The sequence below is a fragment of the Pinus tabuliformis genome, chromosome 5_1, assembly GCF_031772625.1.
Source record: "Pinus tabuliformis cultivar Carrire ecotype Pingquan chromosome 5_1, CPIR1, whole genome shotgun sequence".
Lineage (NCBI taxonomy): Eukaryota > Viridiplantae > Streptophyta > Pinopsida > Pinales > Pinaceae > Pinus > Pinus tabuliformis.
The window spans coordinates 913388384-913412351 of record NC_142305.1 but is presented as its reverse complement, the minus strand read 5'-3'; the positions used below and the strand labels follow the sequence as shown (position 1 = coordinate 913412351).

The following is a 23968-nucleotide window of genomic DNA, read 5'->3' as shown; positions in this document are numbered from 1 at the left end:
TTAAAATAGTCCTAGTGAAGCAGAGCCACTTAAGCAGATGAATGAGAAGTGTATCAACAATAAATTTGGTCATGATGTAAAGTTGATACCAACACAGAGAACAGCACAAAAATTGAAAAGAACAGTTTTGCTAACCCCACAAATTTGAGGCTTTATCATGAATTTAAAGGAGGGCAATGTGACAGCAATTTTGAGAAATCTCTTACACACATTGTGTACTCTGAAGTAAAAATAGGGAGACGCCCTCCTCTCTTAACTGAGGTATAGGACAGTTGGGATAATGACAGCAGCAGCACTGACATACATTGCAATCTTAATTTGTCTTAAACAAAAAGAGGAACCAATTGAATAGTTTGCCAAGAGTGAAACTCGTGATGTTCAAGAAATTGTATCACCTAAGAACTACAATGATAAAGCTCAAGAGGCTAGGAAGGATAAAGCTCATGAAGTCAAGTTCAATTTTTTAGATAATAGCAGAGAGTTTTAACCATGATGAATTGAATGGTCCTCAAATAGAGGAAGATGGAGCCAACAAAGTTATGAGAATGAAGATCAAGAAGGTGGAGAAAACAAAGTCCTAGAGAAGAGTTGAGCTCGTTGGTTGTAGATAATAACGTTGAAATTTATTCCCTGTCCAATAATCGAGGCCCTCAATCCTCTTCTTGCCCTAGTGAGTTTGAGAAGTCACCATCATATAACACAATGACAGCTCCTATTCAAAGCTCCAGTGCGTTAAGTGGGATTTGGTCAATTCAACATGTAATATTGAGTGGCCACCTCCAGCACTTGCATTGGCAGCACCTATGCTTTGTTGAAGAAAGTGTAACTAGGTTCGGTCTTCATAATGACATGATCTTTGTATGTAATAAAAAAGAATAAATTATTTTTGTAATCTTGCTGCATGGGTTTCATGAGCAAGAAGTGTCACTAGATAAAAGACTTCTTCTTGATGTCATTAGGATTTATTTTATATGTCAAAGAGTCATGTCATGTGTATATACTATAGAAACTCTTCATGAGTTTGTGTAAATGTATACAAGTCTTCAACAAGCGTAACAGCCCTCCAAGACCAAGATCTATGCCTCAAAACAAGCCTTCCGAAGTCTGCAAGCAAACCGATAAGGAAATACATCACGTCAGCTTCAATGAATAAATTAAATATATATTTAAATGACATGTCGGCTCAACACAAGGTCACGTCAGTTCAAGAGGTTCACGTCAGCTTGCATATATGACACAACCACTATAAATACCCTGTTGGGGTATCCGCAAAAGGGCAGGACAGAACTCGCATGAGGTGGAGCTGCAGTAGAATAAGGTAGCCGCAGTCATAGCTGCAGTGGAGCCACAGTAAAGCAAGGTGGCCGCAGTCAAGAGAGATAGCCGCAGCCAAGTGAGATAGCCGCAGTCAAGGCATAAAACAGAGAGCCGCAGAAGGGTATTGACTGCACCAATGTCTTGGGTTTAGGTGCAGTCATGACCATGTGTAAGGATGCGGCAACAAGTTGATATTCTCGGCATATCTATCTCAGTATAACAATGATCTAGCAGCAGTCATGGCATACGTAGATCTTGGTGGTACTCCTGTAGAAGACTAGACAGTGAACAGCAGTGACAGAACTACTCTCTCAGCCCAATAACGATTATGTTAGATGTTGTCTCAATCATATATATATTACAGTCTTGCCATAACTCTGAAGATGTAATGGGTTTCGGTGATGATCAAGAGATCCTCGGCATACCTGTGATGGGAGACATACAGTCTCACTAGTTATTACAGTATTCAGATCTAACGTAATGAAGGCTTGATGAGCTACAAGGTGCAGCAACAAAGATCATAGTCTAGATCCTGACAGAACTGTAATAATAATAATAGATATGGATCATGACTTTGTATCTCTGTGGTCTCATGATGTCAAGGTACAGCAATGATCTCAGATAAAGTGCAGCAGTAGTAAAACTATGATGCAACAGGGATGAAGATCATGGTGTTGCAGTAGTGATGAAGATCACGATGGTGATGACCTCTGTGGTGCAGCGAAGATAGTGATCTCAGCAGTGACACGAAGAGGATTGATGGCTTGGTCTTGGAGAGGCAGATTGTGTCAAGGGTCATGGTCTTGGTATTCGTCAATGGAATCTCTATAAGAAGAATTTACGCATGGGTTTTCCTCTCCAAGAGGGAGAGGTTTTGGCCTTGGCAGAAAGCCAAAACATTTGTGTTCTTGTCTCTTTTGTTTTTGATAGCAGTTTGATGAAGTTAACAAACACATGTTAATAATGAAGTAATCATCAAGCTAATATAAATTGTTTAAATGCTTCACAAATTGTTATCATGTAACAAAGAATCATCTTAAGTATGCATGCCCTAGATTCTTCAACATGGTATCAGAGGGATTGGTTCAACAGTCAAAGGTAGGGCAGAAAAGAGACATTCAAGAATTAAGTATCTACAAGATATCAAAACAGCTGAAGATCTACATGGCAGAATCAAACCCTAGATCAGAAACCAGTCTACATCAGCAAGGGCTTCAGATGTCAACAGTCTTCAGATCTCAGGATATGTAACAGCAATTTTAACAAATCCATCCACAACTCAGTTTGGATCCTTCTTTATAAAGATCAAGGTCCAATAAGCAGTTCACAACTTCAGTCATCTTCAGCAAGGGTTTTGAAGGTCTGAAGTCAAAGTCTGATCTATATCAACAGCCTTGGTGTCTCTCACACTCCACACCATGGCATGATCTCTACATTACAGTGATGGATCTCTTCAAAGAACAGCTCGGATTCCCATTCAAAGAAGCAGATCATCTACAGCATGATTGGCATGGACAGGACTCAAATCAGATGCTACACTATCCTATCACATCATGGCAAGCAACCTCTAGTTGATACTGCAAGGACCAGATGTTCAAGTCAATTACTCTTGAAGGACTTGAAGATAAGCTTCAGCAAGGATCCTATCAAGTATCAATGCATCTACCTCAACTGCCAACATGATCAAGGTGAAGATCTCATCTTCACATATCAAGTAAGTATCTTTCATTTTATAATCGAGTTTGATTTAATGACTTCATCATTGCAAGAAGATCTATGGGTTAGACAGGTCATCAAAAGGTCTTGCAGTAGGATTGACAGAATCTGTACGAGGAAATGAAGTCAGCACATCAAGGTCTCTTTTAAAGTCGTAAGAACTCTTAAGGTTCTATACAGTAAGAAAGGAGACACAAGAAGGGTACATGAAATGCTAGAGGATATACTCCTTGAAATGAAGTACAAAAAGGTGCCAAAGAATGAAGAAATATCTTCATGAGATTTCAATTGAGAGATCTGGGAAAATGATGAATAGACAATCATCATCGATAAGTAAAGTGGCAAATGTCTATGAACAAGAAGGTCACTTCGATCAACAGCTTTGTGGTCTCTATGTCAGATAGAGAAAGACAAGTTGACAGGACTCAAATAAGTGCAGGAAGGTTAACAAGACAAAATAGTACTATGGAACTCATATCGCCGGAGGTAGCTAAAGAGAAAGAGGGAATAATGGATCTCCATTATGAATGAGATGGTGTCCCTCTCAAAAGAATTCTATCAGAAGTCCCTGTGAATATGAACATAGTAAGAAGATGCATCATGGCATCATGGAAGTAAGAGCTCGTATGAAATCATGAAGAACATAGCTCTTGGGAATCTCGTTGTACATTGCAGGAGAGGAAGAGTTCATCCAGGTCAAAGGAAACATTTGCCAAATGGGGATATACTAGATCATGAAGGATCTCTGATAGAGATTTCAGCGAAGGATCTCCGAGTCCGGAAAGGCAGCAAATGTTTCAGCAGAAATTCCAACTCTTGGATCTCATGAGATGGTGGTTCAATGACATGAAGAATGAAGCAGATCAAGGGATTGAAGAACCGTTCAATCAAGGAAGTTGTTGAAAGATACCTAAAGAAAAATAAGGTATGTATGATTATAATTGTATTTGTATTTGATATTGTGATGTCATGTTCTGTGGTTGCAGATAAAATGGATCAAGCATGATCAAGAAGAAAAAGATCTCCCCCTCTAAAAGGATACAGAAAGTCAGGCTAGATGAAATCAACATAATATGTCCTCATAATGTAGTATGAGGTAGTTGATGACCATTGAAGAACTATGAGAGTTCTTGGGAATAAAAGACATGAGGATGAAAGAGATCGTGAGACATGCAACCATGACGAAGGCAGTCAACATCCAGAGGATCAAGAAGACTTGACCAGGAAACCTCCCAGAATGATGAGTAGACTTTGATGGAAGTCTGAAAAATGAGGACCCTTGACAACAAATATCATTGGGAGATGTGTCAACATAGATGCAGGATGATTGATGCCTACAGGAAGATGTCACTAAAAGAAGGCCATCACCAAAAGGTAATATGTGATTTGTTTTTGGTGTCTGACCTCTTGGAAAACTCTGGTTATGTATGCAGGATCAAGGAAAGGAGAGTTGTGAAGGATGTCACAACTATGTACCTTGTGATCCAGAGCAATCATTGTTGAAGAAAAGTGAAGACAGATGAGCTTATGAAGGAAGCCCTAGATGTAAAGCCAAGGAGGATACTTTTCAGGAAAGAAGGAATGACATGACGGAGGAAAGTGATGGATGGTTGAACCCTACACATGAAGAAATTGATGACATCAAGATCATGGATCGTCAGTCAACTAGAAGACCCTATAAAGTACTGATGATAGAGTCCCTGTGTAAGAGGGAGCTCTGAGAGGTTCCTATGAGTAAAGGAACTTGAGCAAGTTTCTAAGTAAAGAGAAACTTGGAACTCATCCCTGGTTAAGAGGGAGAGTTAGACACGACATTCTTGTCTTCAGTTTGGAAGAAAGAATGGAGGATTGTGTAATCATCTGGCATCCGACACTCTTTGAGGATGTGGTAGGGCATCCAAGACAAGAGTGGGCAAGAGGACCGATATTCTTGAGGGCTGGGAACCCAAGATGAGAATAGTCCTAGTAGGGCATACTCGGAGAACACCCGGGTGGGTATGACCCTAAGAGAGACAATGATGATGTGTGTCTATCAGTCATTGGTCTCACCAACATTGTGTGCTCTGATCTAAGTGAGAGATAGAGTTGTTAGTCAAGGCCTTGCTAAATGGAAACAATGTTGGTTGAAATGATGCTATAACAGATGGATTGCAAATCCGATTCTTCTTATGAGAAATTCTTCAGATTGAGAATGACCAAGTACCATTATGAATACCTCCCTAGTTAAGAGGGAGTGTTGAAGAAAGTGTAACTAGGTTTGGTCTTCATAATGACATGATCTTTGTATTTGATGTAATAAAAGAGAATAAATTATTTTTGTAATCTTGCTGCATGGGTTTCATGAGCAAGAAGTGTCACTAGATAAAAGACTTCTTCTTGATGTCTTTAGGATTTATTTTATATGTCAAAGAGTCATGTCATGTGTATAGAAACTCTTCATGAGTTTGTGTAAATGTATACAAGTCTTCAACAAGTGTAACAACCCTCCAAGACCAAGATCTATGCCTCAAAACAAGCCTTCTGAAGTCTGCAAGCAAAGCGATAAGGAAATACATCACGTCGGCTTCAATGAATAAATCAATGTTACTTGGGAGCGAGAGTAGGAACGGGGAGCGGGAGCTAAAACAGGAGCAGGAGCGACCATTTTCAGAAGCTCCCGGTTTGGGAGCGAATCCGGGAGCAATTTTTTAAAAATATATATATTTTTTATATTTTTTAATTTTTGATACATATATGTCAACAAAAACATGTAGAATGATGAATTAGATATAAAAAAACATAGAGTGATCATTGAACCATATCACATCAATCATCTAGAAATTATAATCTTCATCAACCATGTCCACAAGTTAGTAAAATACATATTACAACTGCAACATATTGAGTCTCGTGAATCATGATTCATCAAATTCAATCTTAAAGTTTCAACTTCAAGCTTTCAAAATTGAAAATTCAATATATAACATTTATCATCATTGATCACCAAAGTTGTACTTGTAAGCTAAGTTTAACCATTACAAGAAGCAATATCTTAGATATTTCTAAGTCCTAACTTCTAATTGTTAACATGAAATGAAATCTTATAAAATGAAACATGAATAATGAAATGAAATGAAACAACTTTAGTCTTTCACGAAGCATCATATTCATAATTCACAATCATTACCAATGAGTTATAATTGCCAACTTCAAACTTCAAATTTTCATTGTCACAGTCATATATTGTTTACAGAAAATATCATTATAATATGAAAGAGTCAAGAGTCAAGAGTCAAGGACTCAAGACTCAACAGTTATGAAAACTAATAGAAACTAAAAAGACAAGTAAATTGTAAATCTACATGTGGCCCTTGCCACGAGAGTCTCCAGGAGTATAAGCAGGTCGTGGTGGTCTTCTAGGAGTCTCCCGCACAGACCGACGACTAGAACTAGAAGGCACATGCCCTCCACGTGAGGATGTAGATGGAGGTGGCGACAGCAAAGGAACAAGACTCGAACCTCGAGCACTGCTACTAGATGGTGGAGGTGGAGGTGGCATGGCTGCTGCAGCTGCAGCTGCTTCATCTTCATCCCTTATAAGTTCCTCTTCCAGTTCTTCAAGATGCACTATACCATCCTCCAAATTGTCATCCTCTGGGTGATTGTCCCAAATTTTATATGTGGGATCCTCATAAGCCCGATCACAGTAATGACTCAACAACCTCAAGTTGTAGTGCACATAAACCAAGCTTTTTGCTCGGTTTTCATTGAGTCTATTTCTTTTCACATTGTGTATGAAGCTGTAGGTGCTCCAACACCTCTCTGCAGAAGAAGTATTCACACTTGTGATAGAACCTTTTTGGCAAAAGTCCATGGCCGCCATATGTTTCCCACCATGTGAGAGAATCAAATTTGTCTCTGTCTTCCATTGCATGAAAGGTAACAAACAAACCATTGCCACTGAAGTATTTGCCTATTTCAAGGCGCACAGCTGCACATTCCTCCCTGTCAGGGATCAACTTTTCTAATGCTTGCAAATATCCACTAGTTACCTCTGCATCTAAATGTGGTTTGGTCCTAATCCCACCCCCTGGTGCAGGTTGGCCCAACCAAGATGTAGAGTAGTATTTTGGCGTAAGGATATACGCCAAGCAACGTAGTGGAAGATTAAGTCTATTCCACCGTTCACACACACAATCATGAATCAGTTTGTACAAGTCGAGATCTCCGTTATGAACAATATCTTTTAGTTGCCCCAACATGGTATCCATCTGCTCATACACCTCGCCAATCACTGGTTTGTCTGTATCTGCAAACCGAATCATGTGATAAATGGGCTTGGTGAAATCCAATACTTGCCTCACACTTGTCCAAAACTGACCATCAAGAGCGGCCTCCTCCACCAGTTCAAAACCTCGCCTGTCAGCTGCATTTGTAGCCCTTTCCTTTAATACCTGCCAATGTGGACTTGATACCATGCTAGCCAATGACTCTCTTACCTTCGAAAGGCACCTGAAGGTGAGGTAATAGCTACCAAATCTGGTCTTCGCAATCTTCAACAACTCCAATCTCGAGTGACTACGGAAAAGGCCATGGGTATTGCTATGATTTGTAATAAATTTTATCATTTGTTTGCCTTTCTTGTACAAATCGCCAATCCATTTGTATTGTGCATTTTTGTTCTTGACAACATCATGCATCAGAAGGTTCAATGTGTGAACCAAACATCCAGACCAAAATATGTTGGGGTATTTATCCTCAGTAATTGCCCCTGCTGCCTTACAATTAGGAGCATTATCAGTGATGACTTGGATGACATTGTATGGCCCAATACGGTCAATTGTTTCAAGTAATGCTTCTGCAATGTTGATGGCGGTCCTGAACTTGTCTGAGTAATCATGTGCAGTTAGAAAGATGGCACCACTAATAGACACAGCAAGAACACTTATCAATGGCTTGCCTTTTAATTTGTCCATCCATCAGATACAATGGACACCCCATGGTCAGTCCAAGAACTTGTCATTCTATTCAAAGAATGTGATATTTTTGCTTTTCATGATCAAGTCCAACGATTCTTGCCTTGTCATACCCAGGGCTCTTGTATCCTTTAGGGGCATCATTTATGGCAAAAACCATTTCGTGCCAATAAGGTGAGTTAAGAACATTGAATGGTATCCCACATGCATAGAGAAACCTGTAAACCTTTGAATCCACATCATTCCTACACCCCTCATCAAGGAAATCTGATATGGTTCTACGCCTTAAACCTGATGACCCTATGCCTCCATATCCACTGCCTTGGGAGGATGCTGAAGGAGTTCTTTGTGCTTGTGATTGTGAGCTTGGTTCAAAGAAACCCCTTGATTTTTTTGATTTGTATTGGGCTTCCTCCTCTTCCCTTATGTATTTGGCTCTATCCGCTGCTGACACCGCTGGACAAGTTTTGATTCCTATTTGTTTGTCTCCATCCCATGGCCTTTTCCCGCAGAGGTGTTTTCTGGCACAGGTGTATGAACCTGTGTAATCATTGTTGCAATGGGGGCAATGAAATTTAGTGGTTCCACCCCCTCTCCCTGCTTCAGGCCTGTTAACATATTTCCACAATGGGGTTTGGTCTTGTTTAGTTTTTTGAGAGTCATGTTCACCCTCCTCCAGCTCCTCCTCACCGGGTTTTCATCAAATCCACTTTCTCCAGCTTCTTCATCCCCCTCTTCATTTTGGCCCCTCCGTTTCCTACTCTCCAACACCATAATAACCATAAAAGGGACCAAGAAGAGGAAAATGCCAAGAATATAGCCAGGTCCATGATGTTAGATATTTGTAGGCTTTTGAATCTGCAAATTAATTTAATTTATTTAGATTAATTAATTTAATTTATTAATTTAATTTAGATTCGTGATTTTTTTACTAAATATAGTTAATAAACTAAATTAAACTAACTAAATTACTACCTAACTAAATTAAACTAACTAAACTAACTAAATTACTAAGTTACTTACCTCTTCGCAAGCTTGCTCCTCGCTTCTCCTCGCTCCTTTGCTCTTGCTCTCATTCAAGTGATAATGAAATTTTTGTTTGCCCTATTGAGTTTTTAAAACATAATTTTTTTTTTAAATTGGATTTTTTTTTCGCATCCGCGGCTTTTTTTCGGCCCGGATCGCTCCCCGTGTCGGTTGAATCGCTCCCAGAGCGAAAATTTAACGCTCGGGGGCTCCCGAGCTGTAATTTTCGCTCCGGGAGCGACGCTCCCGATATCGCTCCCGAAATTGGCAGGGAGCGCAAATTTTTTTATCAGTCCCGAGCCTCTCCCGCCCGGAGCACAGATTGGGAGCGGGAGCAAGGGGGGGAGCGCTCCCCCGCAACTCTGGAATAAATTAAATATATATTTAAATGTCATGTTAGCTCAACACAAGGTCACGTCGGTTCAAGAGGTTCACGTTGGCTTGCATATATGACACAACCACTATAAATATCCCGTTGGGGTATGCGCAAAAGGGCAGGACAAAACTCGCATGAGGTGGAGCTGCAGTGGAATAAGGTACCCGCAGTGGAGCCGGAGTAGAATAAGGTAGCAGCAGGGGAGCCGCAATAGAATAAGGTAGTCGCAGTCATAGTCGCAGTGGAGTCGCAATAAAGCAAGGTAGTCGTAGTCAAGAGAGATAGCCGCAGTCAAGGCATAAAACAGAGAACCGCAGAAGGGTATTGACTGCACCAATGTCTTGGGTTTAGGTGCAGTCATGACCATGTGTAAGGACGCAGCAACAAGTTGATATTCTCGGCATATCTATCTCGGTATAACAACGATCTAGCAGCAGTCATGGCATACGTAGATCATAGTCTAGATCCTGACAGAACTGTAATAATAATAATAGATATGGATCATGACTTTGTATCTCTGTGGTCTCATGATATCAAGGTACAACAATGATCTCAGATAAAGTGCAACAGTAGTAAAACTATGATGCAATAGGGATGAAGATCATGGTGTTGCAGTAGTGATGAAGATCACAATGGTGATGACCTCCGTGGTGCAGCGAAGATAGTTATCTCAGCAGTGACACGAAGAGGATTGATGGCTTGGTCTTGGAGAGGCAGATTGTGTCAAGGGTCATGGTCTTGGTATTCGTCAGTGGAATCTCTATAAGAATTTATGCATGGGTTTTCCTCTCCAAGAGGGAGACGGTTTGGCCCTGGCAGAAAGCCAAAACATTTGTGTTCTTGTCTCTTTTGTTTTTTCTAGCAGTTTGATGAAGTTAACAAACACATGCTAATAATGAAGTACTCATCAAGCTAATATAAATTGTTTAAATGCTTCACAAATTGTTATCATGTAACGAAGAATCATCTTAAGTATGCATGCCCTAGATTCTTCAACATCTAAGTCACATGACACAGGACACGAGACACAGAGGACACGTAAATACGAATATTCAATACGAAACACAGCGAATTGGAAATAGGACACGGGGGACACGTTATATATATATATATATATATATATATATATATATATATATATATATATACCAAAATATAGTTTTTATCATATTAAATTGCAAGTTGCAGCTTATCTAATCAAATTAAAATATAATTACTTCTCAAAGTTCATAGTTCACTTAAAATAAATAGAATCAAAATTTACTATTTAGAAATTAGAATGTGATATGCTTGTCTTGATTCTTGAATATTCAATGTTCATTGTTCATGTACAACTTACAAGCACATAAGAAAATAACTAAAGTCTAGTCCTATTGATTTCCTCTGCCCCTCTTGCGAGAAAATGCCACAGCTTTCCCTTTCCCTCTAGATGTAGATGCTGGTGCTGGTGGAGTTGGCAGTGGAGTTTGCTATGCTCTAGAAGCTGAAGAACTAGAAGTAGGAGCTATAGGAGGTAGGCCACTTCCTCTACTGGTGGCAGGGGTAGCCCAGGCAGGTGGTGTCACCTGGAAACATTACAATCTCCCAATCCTGAAATCCTGAAAAACTGATAAGTCTGCTGCATTTTGAATGAAATCTAAAATTCTACTTTCTCCATATGAAATCCAATGAGGCCGGAACCACTCTCAAACATCCTGAGTCATTTCATGGTAATGTTAAAAATTTAAGTAAAAGGATGAAAATGAAGATTAAGGAGAATGTCACTTTTACTTTAAGAATTTAACATTACCATGAATAGCATATCAATACTAGGGCCTGGACTTGATCATTAAGCTGCCCCACTCAACTTTCAAAAAAAATTGCAGCTTATGCAGGCAACATTTTCTATCAACATAATATGGGTTTTCCAAATGCAGGACACGACGAAAACCGACGAATACGTTTTACATTTTACAGGACACGATGAAAAACGTTTTCGACACGTTTTAGGGCCGTTTTCGTGTCCGACACGTAAAATACGGGACACGGGACCTTGGAGGACGTGTCCTGTGACATAGTTCAACATGCTTTACACGGGTTCCTCATCAACTTTTACTAAATATGGGAATTGGTCATTTGGACATCAGAGTCTTCAGAAGGCAACAATCAAGAAATCGATACCTAATGGTCTTGCTAATCTATCTGTTGGACCAACCTCCAACATTGATGACTACCAACATCGGTCTAAAATACATGATCCAACTGTAGGCCAATCTAATGTGGCACGAGAAAAAAAGCAGAGTTTCTAAGGGTAGTGGAAGTATGATAGAGTTGAAATCACAGATGCCTGTTTTGAGTGTGCTTGGTAAAAATGAATGCTTTCAAATGCAGAAGTCAAGGCCATTTCATCCAAGTACTTTTGTCAAAGGGATTAAAAGGTTTACACCAAGAGGCAGCATTGACTTGATCCCACATGGAAATACAAGAGAAAGGTCACAATGGGAAAATATGGAAGTCTCAGTGCCAACTACAGGAAGTTCAGTAACTTCGGTTCATCGGCGAAAAAAAAGTAGAACTACAAGGTTGAAGTATATGATTCCACAACCATTTCCTCTTGCCACTGAAAAAAGGGTTTCTATAGGGGTGCGGCCTATTGAGGTAGTAGCTAGTGACATGAACCTACGTATTGGTGCAAGAGGTGCTCCCAAAAGGGACAAGATGTCAGTGAAAATGGATAAATAAGTTGTTTGCAATCCTTTGCTCTCTAAAAATCTACATCTACGTGACTAGAAGGTGGACCCACCCAAGCATACAAAGCTAAGGGGAAGATGCCCATTCCACTTTTTCCTCAACTACAAGTGTGAATTCATCAGAGATTGTACGGCCAAGTCTGGCAGTGCTCCTTTTGGGGTTGTTTGCAACTTTAGATGCAATGAGAGAGTTGAGAAGCATAAAGAATTTCTTTCAAAATTAGAGGCAAAGGAAGCAAATAAAAACTAGTTGCAAGTCAAAACAAAAGAGCTACAAGAAGTTGAGATAAAGATGCTTAGGAAAAGTTTGGCATTCAAAGCATCTCCCATGCCCTCATTCTATCATGAAGCAACTCCACGCCCTCATTCTATCATGAAGCAACTCCACCAAAGGTTGAGTTGAAGAAGATACCTCTTACCCACCCAAAATCTCCCAAGTTAGGGCGAAGAAGGAGTTATGCTAGTGTAGAAATTGAACATAACCAGAAGGAAGGATGCAAGGCAAGTGAGCAGTCTTCATTCTTGAATGCAAGGGGACAACTTTTGCAGCAACCGGATGTGCAATTGCTTGAGGACAAGCAATGTCTAGAAGGGGGGATTGTAATGTCCCCCATGGATTAATTGTCGAAGGGAGGAAAAAATAACCTATCCAACCCCATAGGCTATAGCGATTGATAAAGGGGGAAACCAATTATCCAATGTTTTGGGGCAACATTGGGTAAATTTTGGGTAGCTAGAGAAAAAAGCCCAAAATGGGGGTTGCACTTATAACCCCTCACATTACATTAAGGAAGAAAAAAACACAAGGAATCTATAAATAAAGGAGTGATGGAATCATTTTATCATCATGGAATTGGTTTAAAATGTCTCTTTTTTCTTTGAGCCTAAGGCTCTAAGGGTTCTAAGACCCCTTCTTCTTCATTAGTTTCGATGGAGATGATCCCACCCTAACTAATCCCTTGTCTAGTTTCAATGGAGTTGATCCCACCCTAGTTAGTCACTTATTTCCTTGTTATGGCACAGCAAATCATCTTGAAGCAATTCGATTCTATTCTAGTTAGCACAGGAGAAGTATTGTGGTTATATTGATCAACAAACCTTGTCTCCAACCAGTGAAGGATCACTTCTGAAATAGTTTGTCTCTATTATGGGTTAAGGAGCAGTTTCAGTGGGAATTACTTGGTCAGAGGGTTCCCTTAAAGGCAGTGAAGGTTCAACAAAGGGCACCTTTGCCCATTGTTCAAAGCAGCGAAGTTATTCTAAGGCAGCGTTCAAGCCCATGGGGTTGCGACCATCCAAGGAGGATACATTTGAGACAGCACTAGGGTTTTGTCTCCTGTAGCAACTTGAGGTCAAACAAGTTCCCTGTGGTCGGGTGAGCTTTTCTGTGTAAGATTCCTACGGTAATTGTCTAAGCACTACAACCAACTTAGTCTGAGTTATTCCTACGGCTATTAGATAGGGTTTCCTGAAGGGCTTTTGCGGCAACATGGGGAGGATTTGTGGCTGAGTAAAGGTAGTTCTGGAACCCCGGTTAGGGCTTCAAAACAACTAATCTGAGGCCCTCTTCATACCAAAATCAAGGATTTAAAATAGAAAAGCAGACTAGTCAGTATTATCAGAGTCAAGTGATAGTGGTAAAGATAAGTTATAGCTAATTCGTTAGTTGTTAAGTAATCTAGTAGCACAAAATTGAAATAGTGTGGTCTACAATCAAACTTTTGAATATTGACTAAACAATCTGGTGAATTATTAGTTGGATACATTCTTTGTTTCAATGGGCATGCCAGCCCTAAGTCAATGTGATTTTATTGAAGAATTATATTGTTGTTGAAATCTATATATTTGTGTATACATAAAAGGGAACCTATTATTTATGAATGTGCACTATTGTTATTGGTTTATTGGAAATCCTAGAAAAATAGAACCTAAGGGCAAAAAAAAAACCTTAGAACATTACATCATTTGTTGAACACTTAAGCAAAGTTGTATTAGGGCCTTTACTTGTAAATTTGTAAAAATAAGGATTATAAGCCTCATATAAATAGAGGCTCCCCTTATTTCATTTTCATCATCACAACTTTGATCACTCTTCTCTAGCAAAAGAGTGCAACTTAGTCTTTTTTCGCTACTTGGGCCGAAATGTGATTATTTTAGTGGTGCGAATTATTTTGGACATGGTATTTAGCATGGAGATGTTTTCCTGGGATTGAAAGAAGTGTTTCTTTGGAGAATTTTGTAAGTTTCATGCTTTATTTTCTATATTTTGCATATTGTATTTGTGAAGTAGGGTTTCTATTTTATGCCATGACTAAATGCTAAATCTATGTTGAAATCTTGCTCCATTATAACATGCAAAATTGTTCTCTTTGAAACATATAAGGAAACTTTGATTGTGCATTCCTTATATTTAATTTCTCCTCTCACAAGGAAAATAGTTAGGGTTTTAAAAGTGGGTGCCCTAGTCATTACCCCTTAATCAAAGTCATTCTCATTGAATTTAGCCCTAGAAGACTCCATTAAACCCACTTAGGATAAGGCACTAATCATAAGTTGCGTTGATCACTCTCTAGATCAAATAAATTTTCTCTCCTTTTCCTTTTTCCTAGACGTCTAGGGTAGCGGCTAGGGTTTTAAGGTGAAATTTTGCATAAAAGTGATATTCTATTTGATTTTTATGGTTCATTAAGTAGGAATTGTTGAGAAATCCTATAAGGCAGCATTAGGGTTTCTTATTCATTAGATTTCTCTTTTACTTGACAATTCCTTGTGATTAGTTATTAGTTCTTCTTCATTTTATTTTCATCATCAAGATAATTGCCAAAATTTCAAAGACAACAGGAGAACACAACATGTAGGCACTCAACCAAGGCTAAAACACCTATGAAGGGGAAATCCCAATCAAACTCTTCCACTAGTAAATCAAATTGAGATGACCAAGACCTTTGACAATGACTTTACCCCTCCATCCATCAAGCCAGCCTTTATGAAGACAAATCAGACTTTCAAAGTTATATCAAGGAGAACATTTTAGAATTTCAGCTTTCTTTCTTTTACTCCTGTAATTTTCGGCCCATCTCCATAGCCCTATATCTTTGATCCTATTGAATTACAGACTTTACATGAATGGCAGATCATTTGACATCCAAACTCTTTTACATAGTCTTATTTTCTTATGTAGACTCTTCTTCGCACTATCTTCCACTTCTAGGATTGCAAATCGAACTCCATCAACTTCACTTGCTTGAATAGGTTGAGCTCACAGCTATATATATAGTCGTTGGAAGCTCCCTCAATAGGCCGACATGACTAGTTGGATAGTCGACTTGATGTGTTTGAGGTTGACTTCTTGTATTTGAGGTCGACTGGATGGTGGAGGGGTTAACATGACTAGAATAAATTTCTTTCTTAAATACAACGAACCCAAGAAGGGTCTTTATACATGATATTGACTTTTGACACAAGACACAAACCCTAGAGCACACAATGGGTGCTTTTAACCTATTGACCATTGACCCAAGCATGAAACTCGTGCTTTAATAAGTCAATTATTTTTAACAATAAAATTTATTTTTCTTTCTTTTGATAAATATATTACATCATGACTCAAATTCAAATATGAAGATCGACACTAGTTACATTCTTCAACACTCCCTCTTAACTAGGGAGGTATTCATAATTACATACATACATAAGTACATGGAAGAAACTTCATGGGTCGGCTTCTTATCTGACTATTCAAGCTTGATTTGCGTACGGGACTACTAATTTTACTCTAAATATGGTGATTGCATATAGGTGATAAATTAATCAAAATGACTCGGTCTTGAGACTAACAGGTCTTAGGTTCCTTTTGCGAGTGATGGAGGCTACAATTCAGACCTTCAAAATGTACTTATGCTCAGAACTTTGAGGGAGACTTGGCTCCTCTTTTCCAAGTGACTATATCATCACTTTGAGCCTTCCAAATAGGCCTACAAGGCTTCTTCCATAATTCAGTCTTGGTTCCTTTTAAGTAGAGATACTTCGTTGGTTGTTAAGACTTTACAGGATGCTTTGAGATAGAATTCGATCACCCACACATGTGCACAATAACTTGACGTTTCAGATCTCTCAGGAGGCACAAAGAATTTGGGTCTCTTAATGGTTATTTTAGACCTTGTAGTGCTTCGCTCTCCTTATGAAAGGCTCAGCCTTGTGCATGATATTGAGTTTAGCTTTTCGAATTTTTGAAACAGAGTATACAGACTTTTCAAAAACCCTACATATTTATTGCACAGGCCTGCGGCCTAGTTACTGTGATCAAGACTAGTTTATGTGACCAGAACTCAAATTTTCTTCCCTCTAGGAGCTCGGTCCTAGATGACTTAGCCTTGAAGCCCACGAAATCTTCCTTATTGCCATTTTTCAAGTGAACCAAGCTCTGATACCATGTTGAGAAATCCAATAGGGCATCATTAGGGTTTTGTATTCATTAGATTTCTCTTTTACTTGACAATTCCTTGTGATTAGTTATTAGTTCTTCTTCTTCATTATATTTTCATCATCAAGATAATTCCCAAAACTTCAAAGACAACAAGAGAACACAACATGTAGGCACTCAACCAAGGCTAAAACCCCTGTGAAGGGGAAAACCCAATCAAACTCTTCCACTAGTAAATCAAATTGAGATGACCAAGGCCTTTGACAATGACTTTACCCCTCCATCCATCAAGCCAGGCTTTCAAAGTTATATCAAGGAGAACAATTTAGAATTTCGCCTTTCTTTCTTTTACTCCTGTAATTTTCGACCCATTTCCACAGCCCTGTATCTTTGGTCCTGTTGAATTACAGACTTTACATGAATGGCAGATCATTTGACATCCAATCTCTTTTATATAGTCTTCTTTTCTTATGTAGACTGTTCTTCGCACTATCTTCCACTTCTAGGATTGCAGATCGAACTCCATCAACTTCACTTGCTTGAATAGGTCGAACTGACAGCCATATATAAAGTCATTGGAAGCTCCCTCAATAGGCCAACATGAATAGTTGGATAGCCCACTTGATGTGTTTGAGGCCAACTTGTTGTGTTTGAGGCTGACTTGATGGTGGATGGGTTAACATGACTAGAATAAATTTCTTTCTTAAATACAATGAGCCCAAGAAGAGTCTTTATACATGATATTGACTTTTGACACAAGACACAAACCGTAGAGCACATAATAGGTGCTTTTGACCTATTGACCATTGACCCAAGCATGAAACCCATGCTTTAGTCAATTACTTTTAACGACAAAATTTATTTTTCTTTCTTTTGATAAATATATTACATCATTACCCAAATTCAATTATGAAGACTGACACTAGTTACATTCTCCAACAGGAATTGCATCACTAAATCATCTAAACACAAAATCTAGCATTGTTGCATGGTTAAAAGTTTAAATCTTCCTCTTAGGGTTGACAACATAAAATTCCTTTTATAAATCCTAATTCTTTATATCTATTGGAAGGCTTTGTTCCCTTTTGTTGATTATTCATTAATAGGTCTCTTCTTTGGTTGTTATATGACATCATATACCGTATCATTGCAAATCAGCAAACCTCTAACTTATTATATCCATCTATTTAGTCTAAGGATAAAGCACTTGTACTCTGGGATAGAACATCTAGGCCTTTGAGGCTTTGTCAGTGTTTCATCCCAATTACTATGGCACAAGTAATTGGGTATGGCAATGGCAACCCTTTCCCTTGTTTCCATAAGGTATGGTTCCACCTAGTGGGGCTTTGCACTAGGCCTACTAGATTTTGCAACAACACTGACCATATTCCCAAGAAGTGAATACTACAAGGGGAACAAGCCCCCATGTCCCCCTTTCGGGGGGGATGTAAGAGGATGCATTAGGGAATATCCCCCCCCCCCAAAAGAAATAGACACTCCCACACTCCCTTTTGACCAAATTTCACTATTTGAGGAAGAAAAGACAAAAAAGCTTTAAAAAATGAATGTAAACATAATGCACAAGGAGATGAGGAGGAGGGACTTGATGAGGCACAACTTGAGTTGGTTTGTGTGCCATCAAGTATTCTTGACAATGAAAACAATTTTGATTCAAATAGTGGCATCCCCATGGTTGGTCCTTGTTTCATCATGCAATGAATGGATGTAGAGACCAGTGGGGTAATGCCTTAAGCAATTGTTCATTTGCCATTTGGCATGTTCTCCCATCAAGTATTTTTAGACTTAGATCTATATCTTCTAAGTTTTCTAAATATAATGGTAAATATAGTGATAGGTCAATTGGGTTTATCTAGCCCCGAGGGTTAGCTCAATTGGTTGAGTTCCTGTTATTAAAGCACCTTTGCTATTGTGGGGTCACAAGTTCAATTCTCTCAATACTCTCAGGGTTAGGCTCTGTGGTTAAGCCAGCAAGAAGTAATCCCTTCAGTCGGATATGACTGGTACAAATATTTCGTGGACATAGTCGTCACCAATCTCCAGGGTCCATGAACCACAGAAAAAATAATAAATAAATAAATAAAATTGGGTTTATCTAAGATGGTTAGGAGGAATGATTGTTATGCTCCCTATTACCTTGCATGTCAGCAAGGGTACATACACTTATGAGTGCAACATGCGCCACCATTATAAGCCCAAGGTCATAAGTCAAAAGCCATGTAAAGACCATGTGAGGTCTTGTATTAGGTATTAGTTATCCTAGACCTGTGTCATTGTCATTGAGTTTGTATTTAGTTGTTTGGTCGGACCATGCCCTATCCCTTGTTTATCTCAGGTGGTTAGGAGGAATGATTATTATCCTCCATGTTACCTTGCATGTCAGCAAGGGTATATACACTTATTAGTGCAACATTCACCACCATTGTAAGCCCAAAGGTCACAAGTCAAAAGCCTAGTAAAAATCATGTGAGACCCTGTATTAGGTATCCTAGACCTATGTCATTGTCATTGAGTTTGTATTTAGTTGCTTGGTCGGACAATGCCCTGTCTATTGGAATTTGGGTAGCTCATAAGGTATTTCTGAGTGCAGAAAACCCACCAAAAAGGAGTTGGTTGGGCCAACTACCCAAGTAATTGGGGTTTGGAGCCAAAGTTATGGGTTTGGAGCTAAGATAATTAATTGTTGATTCTAATTTGTGTTTGGGTTGTTAAATGAGGGTTTCTTCATGGACAAGGAAAACCCCCAAGTCACTCACACAAAAAGTATAAATAAAAGGCCAAAGGAGAGGTCTACGTACACAAGTGGAGGACTTTCACTTGTGGAGAGAGGGAGGCTAAAGGACCTAGCCGCAGATCTACCTTAGAGGAGTTGCAGTAGCAAGAAGAAAGTCAGATTTGAGTGATGGAAGATAAGATCTGCAAGAATAAGGTCAGATTTGCAAGAAAAAAGTCAAATATGGAAGGCCAGAGTTGCAAGAAGAAAGTCAAATCTGAGTGTTGGAGGGTGATATATGTAAGAAAAAAGGCAGATTTGTGATCTGAAGAAGTAGATATAGCAAATCGAGAAGTTGTAGTGTGATTGCAGACTCCAGAGGCACTGGTTGCAAAGGACTGCAAACAATCCAAGGATCATGAGTTGAAGGTCTAGCTCAGGTATGCATTTGATTTATTGGGCAGATTGAAGATCTAAAGGATCAGATCTCAAGCCCTAGATTAGTCAAAGGATAGACTATGTATTTCATTGTATACTATGTATATTAGCTTGTATCATGGTTTATGAAGCGTCATAATCCCTGGTATGGGAACCCTAGTGTTTTCTTATTGATGGACTAATGAGAAACGAGATTTGGGCTCAAATAAATCTGTGTATATAATTGATTTCACTGCTATTATATTTTCGTTGTGCAAAGTGTTGTTAATGTTGCCTGTCTTCAATGTGTCTATGCTCCAGTCTAGACATAGACCATATTTGGGGTACAAGGGAAATTTCAACACTATCCCTTGAAGTTTCACTTAAGGTCACCTTTGCCCCTAACTGGATGGGTTGCAGGTTAACTTTTTTGTGGACTGATGGTTTTATGGGAGCCTGCATTTGCAAAAGTGATCCCCAGTGTATGGGTCAGTTTATCCCACGTCAAGGTGCACCTATGTCACTCCACATGGTTAGAGTCTATCAAGTTTGTATGTGACCTTGGCCTTGGTGCAATATTCCTCATGAAAGCACTCAGAGCATAGCAATCTCTTTTCACAACATTCATGTTTCTCAAGCCAATTCATGATTCCCAATGCAAAGTGGTCCCAATGATAAAAAAAGTCAACTTAGTCTTAGATTGTGCAGCTTGATGAGATGATTCCATGCCACATAGAATTTTTCCAATAAAAGAAGGTAGTGGCTAGTAACGGCTTGGTCAAAAGTCAAAATAGGTTTCCAAGTGATAGAATAGGGGCAACATTGGGCTGTCTATGACATGCATTAAGTCAAAAGTGGTCTACTCAATAAGAGGAACAAAACCCATGTTTCAAATTTCGCAAATCCTCAAGGGCATTAGAGATTATCCACTTGGAAGTTACGCATGATGATGTGGCAAGACAAGTTTCCAAGAGGCATAACAAGGGAAAATCTTGACAAAATTTGAAATGTAAAATGTCAAAATTGGTCTACTAAACGAAGAGGAACAAAACCCGTGTCTCAATTTCTCAAAATTTTGAAGGGTGTTAGAGGTTCAACACAAGGCATGACGATGTGGCATGCAGGGGTTGATGTGGCAAAGCTAGGCAAGATATGAAGATTCTAAGGGATACCTAGTTCAGATCCAAACCAATTTCAGCATACCCAGGTGCTGAAATTTTCAGAAAGTCAAGGGAATTGGAGATCCAGTTTCCATGTGGCTAATTCGAATTACTAAAGGGAAAAGTCAAGTCAAAAATAGTCGTTGGTGAAGTCAACTAACCATCAAAGGGTCTACCTAGTCGTTGGTGAAGTCAACTAACCGTCAGAGGGTCTAACTAGTCGTTGGAGACCCAACGGACCAACTAGTTCAGCAATGGACCAAGAAAGTAGCCATTAGAAGATGGATTTGTCCTCCATGGGACCAAGTGTAATATCCCTTATCAGGGGTATCCCTCAAACACAAGCAAACTCCAACCAGAGATGGACTAGGAGGGCATTTACCAAATATGTCGCCTCTGAAAAGAGGACGAGATCTAGAGGCTACCTGGCCCTTTCCAGACTCTGTCTAAGAGTATAGGAGAAAAACACACAAGTGGTATAGTAGCCGGGGAGCTCAAAGAGATAAAAAAAATAACAGTAGTGCAACATACAATAATGTATACATGGAATATAAGCAGATACTCAAGAAATGCAGAGAGAAATGCTAAGCCATTTTATTATACTGAGTAATGGAAAGAGTACAAGAGGTGATCAGAAAGATAGCACCTCGACTTGCACAAGGCAAGTGAAGAAATACACTCAGAATGGTAAGGAAATGGCCTCTCTCTGAACTGTGTCCAAGCTGCCGGAGAACTGCTGTGCTACTACTACTGCTGGAATCAAGTGAGGATTTGGGGCTATTCCCCCCCCAGAAAATGTTGAAACTCTGGAATCAACCTCTGCTCAATAAACCCAGAAAAGCCCAGAAAGCTTTTCTAAAATAGCTGACCCCCGAAAATCACCCCCTTGAGGATCTACGCTATCCCTCAAGGCTCTGCGCTACCCCTGAAGAGAATCCTCCAAAACTCTACCCGAGACTCTGCCAAAATCCTCCAATATGAAAACGTTGATCCCTTGCTCAATCTCCAAGCTCAAATCCTCCACATAAACCCAATCCGGAGCTCCTACCAAAAGAGACTGTGTCCTCCCCTCTCAAGACTGCGCAGTCATCAAAATGCTCAGTTCCTCCTCAACTCTAAAGATCGCTCCTCCTGCAAAATACTGATGAAACTACCTTGCTCAAGCAGGCACTCGAAGTCCCCCGGGCTAAGGGTGAGATCTCTGAACGGAGACACTCGATGCACTAAACAGTGTTGCAAATAAGCTAAACAGCCAGCGTGCTCTAAGTCGAAGTGACTAGCTCAAATGAAACATAATCCAATGCCCCCAATGAGGAGGCTCCTCTCTCCTCTATAGCGTTGGCCTCTCTCAAAACCCTAAGGCCCACCTCCTCCAACCTAGCCTCTCTCTTGCCACGTGCTACTTCTCCATCTGCGCAGTCCCTCCAAGTGTCTACATGGGCCCCCTTCTCTACGTGATCCTTTGGCCCCCTTGGCTCCCCTTTTAAGTTACAACGTTGTGCTACTAGAGAGTGACTTTATTCAAAAAGTGAGTTATGTCCCCCTTTCCTCACCTTTTTATTTATAAATAACTATATAAGGCAAAATTGAGCAAAATCGAATATTCCAATTAGCCATGGCTAATTAGGAATATTACAGTCTCCCCCGGCAAAATGTTGCTTATCCTCAAGCAACTGAAGTGATGGATGCTGCAAAATTTTCTCACTCTCCCAAGTGGCATCCTCATCCAGTAAATTCTTCCACCTCACCAAGAATTCCCGTACCGTCCTGCTCCGCAGCTGCCTCTCCCTAGTATCAATAATAGCCTCTGGCTGCAACACCAAATGCCCCTCATCATCTGTGGGTGGTAGCTCATCTGTCACTGTCACTTGCTGCCCTAATGTCTTCTTCAAGCATGATACATGAAAAACATTATGAATCTTGCTGCCTTGGGGCAACTCCAATTCATACGCAACCTGTCCAATCCTGTGTATCACCCTGTATGGCCCATAAAAGCGGGGCTTGAGCTTCTCAGCTCCCTTCTACTTCAGTGACGACTGTCGGTATGGCTATAATCATAAGTAGACCAAGTCCCCTACCTCAAACTGTCTCTCCACCCAACCCCTATCAGCATACAGCTTCTGCTGGTTCTGCGCTGTAGCCATATTAGCTCGAAGGATATCCTGACTCTCTTGGATCCAAATCTTGGCTCTCGGAGCCTTGCTAGCACCAAACATCACATCAGCAAAAGATAAAGGATGATATCCATACAAAGCATAGAATGGTGACATACCAATGGACATGTGATGTGTAGTGTTGTAGCAGTACTCCCCCAAATGGAGCCACTTCAGCCATGCTTGTTGTTGCCCACTGACATAGTTACGCAAGTAGCCCTCCAGCCACTTGTTAACTATCTCTGTCTGCCCGTCCGTTTGTGGGTGATAATTGGTACTCAGTGTCAACTCCGTCCCCACCAACCGAAAAAGCTCCTGCCAAAACCCGCCCATGAAACGGTTGTCCTTGTCACTAATGATGGTCTTAGGAAGACCATGTAGCCTAAAGACCTCTCTGAAGAACAGCTCAGCGACCTACGCTGCTGTGTAGTGTGCGGATATGGCGAAAAAGTGTGTGTACTTTGTCAGTCAATCAACGATGACAAAGATACAATCCTTACCCTGCACCATGGGCAACCCTGTGATGAAATCCATCGAAATAGACTCCCATTTCCCCTCCGAAATGGGACAAGGCTGCAATAATCTTGCGGGATGGCTCATCTCCCCCTTGTTCCTCTGGCAAATATCGCACTCCCGAATATGCTGGAGTACGTCCTCCTTGAGGCCCTTCCATGAGAACCTCTCTCTAATGGCCCTGTAGGTTTTGGTAAACCCCTAATGGCCGACCAATGGTGAATCATGTGATGCTTGAAGTATCTTCTTCTTGAGCTGAGATCCCTTAGTCAAGAAGATCCGGTCCCTATCGTAGATGATCTCATCGACTACCCCGTACCTGTCATCCGCCACCTACCCATCTAGAACCTCACATGCAAATCTGTCCTTGGAGTACTCTACTAAGAGTCGAGCCCTCCAATCTGTGTCCAAGCTCATAAGAGACAACGTGGCTGGTCTACGTGAAAGGGCAT

General features: G+C 40.1%; 1 protein-coding gene across 2 annotated transcripts in view; it reads right to left on the bottom strand.

Moving 5' to 3' along the window:
• Positions 1 to 23968, bottom strand: part of LOC149167781 (lipid transporter) — a 265433-nt gene that overhangs the window by 230483 nt on the left and 10982 nt on the right. The gene's annotated exons all lie outside the window — the stretch shown is intronic.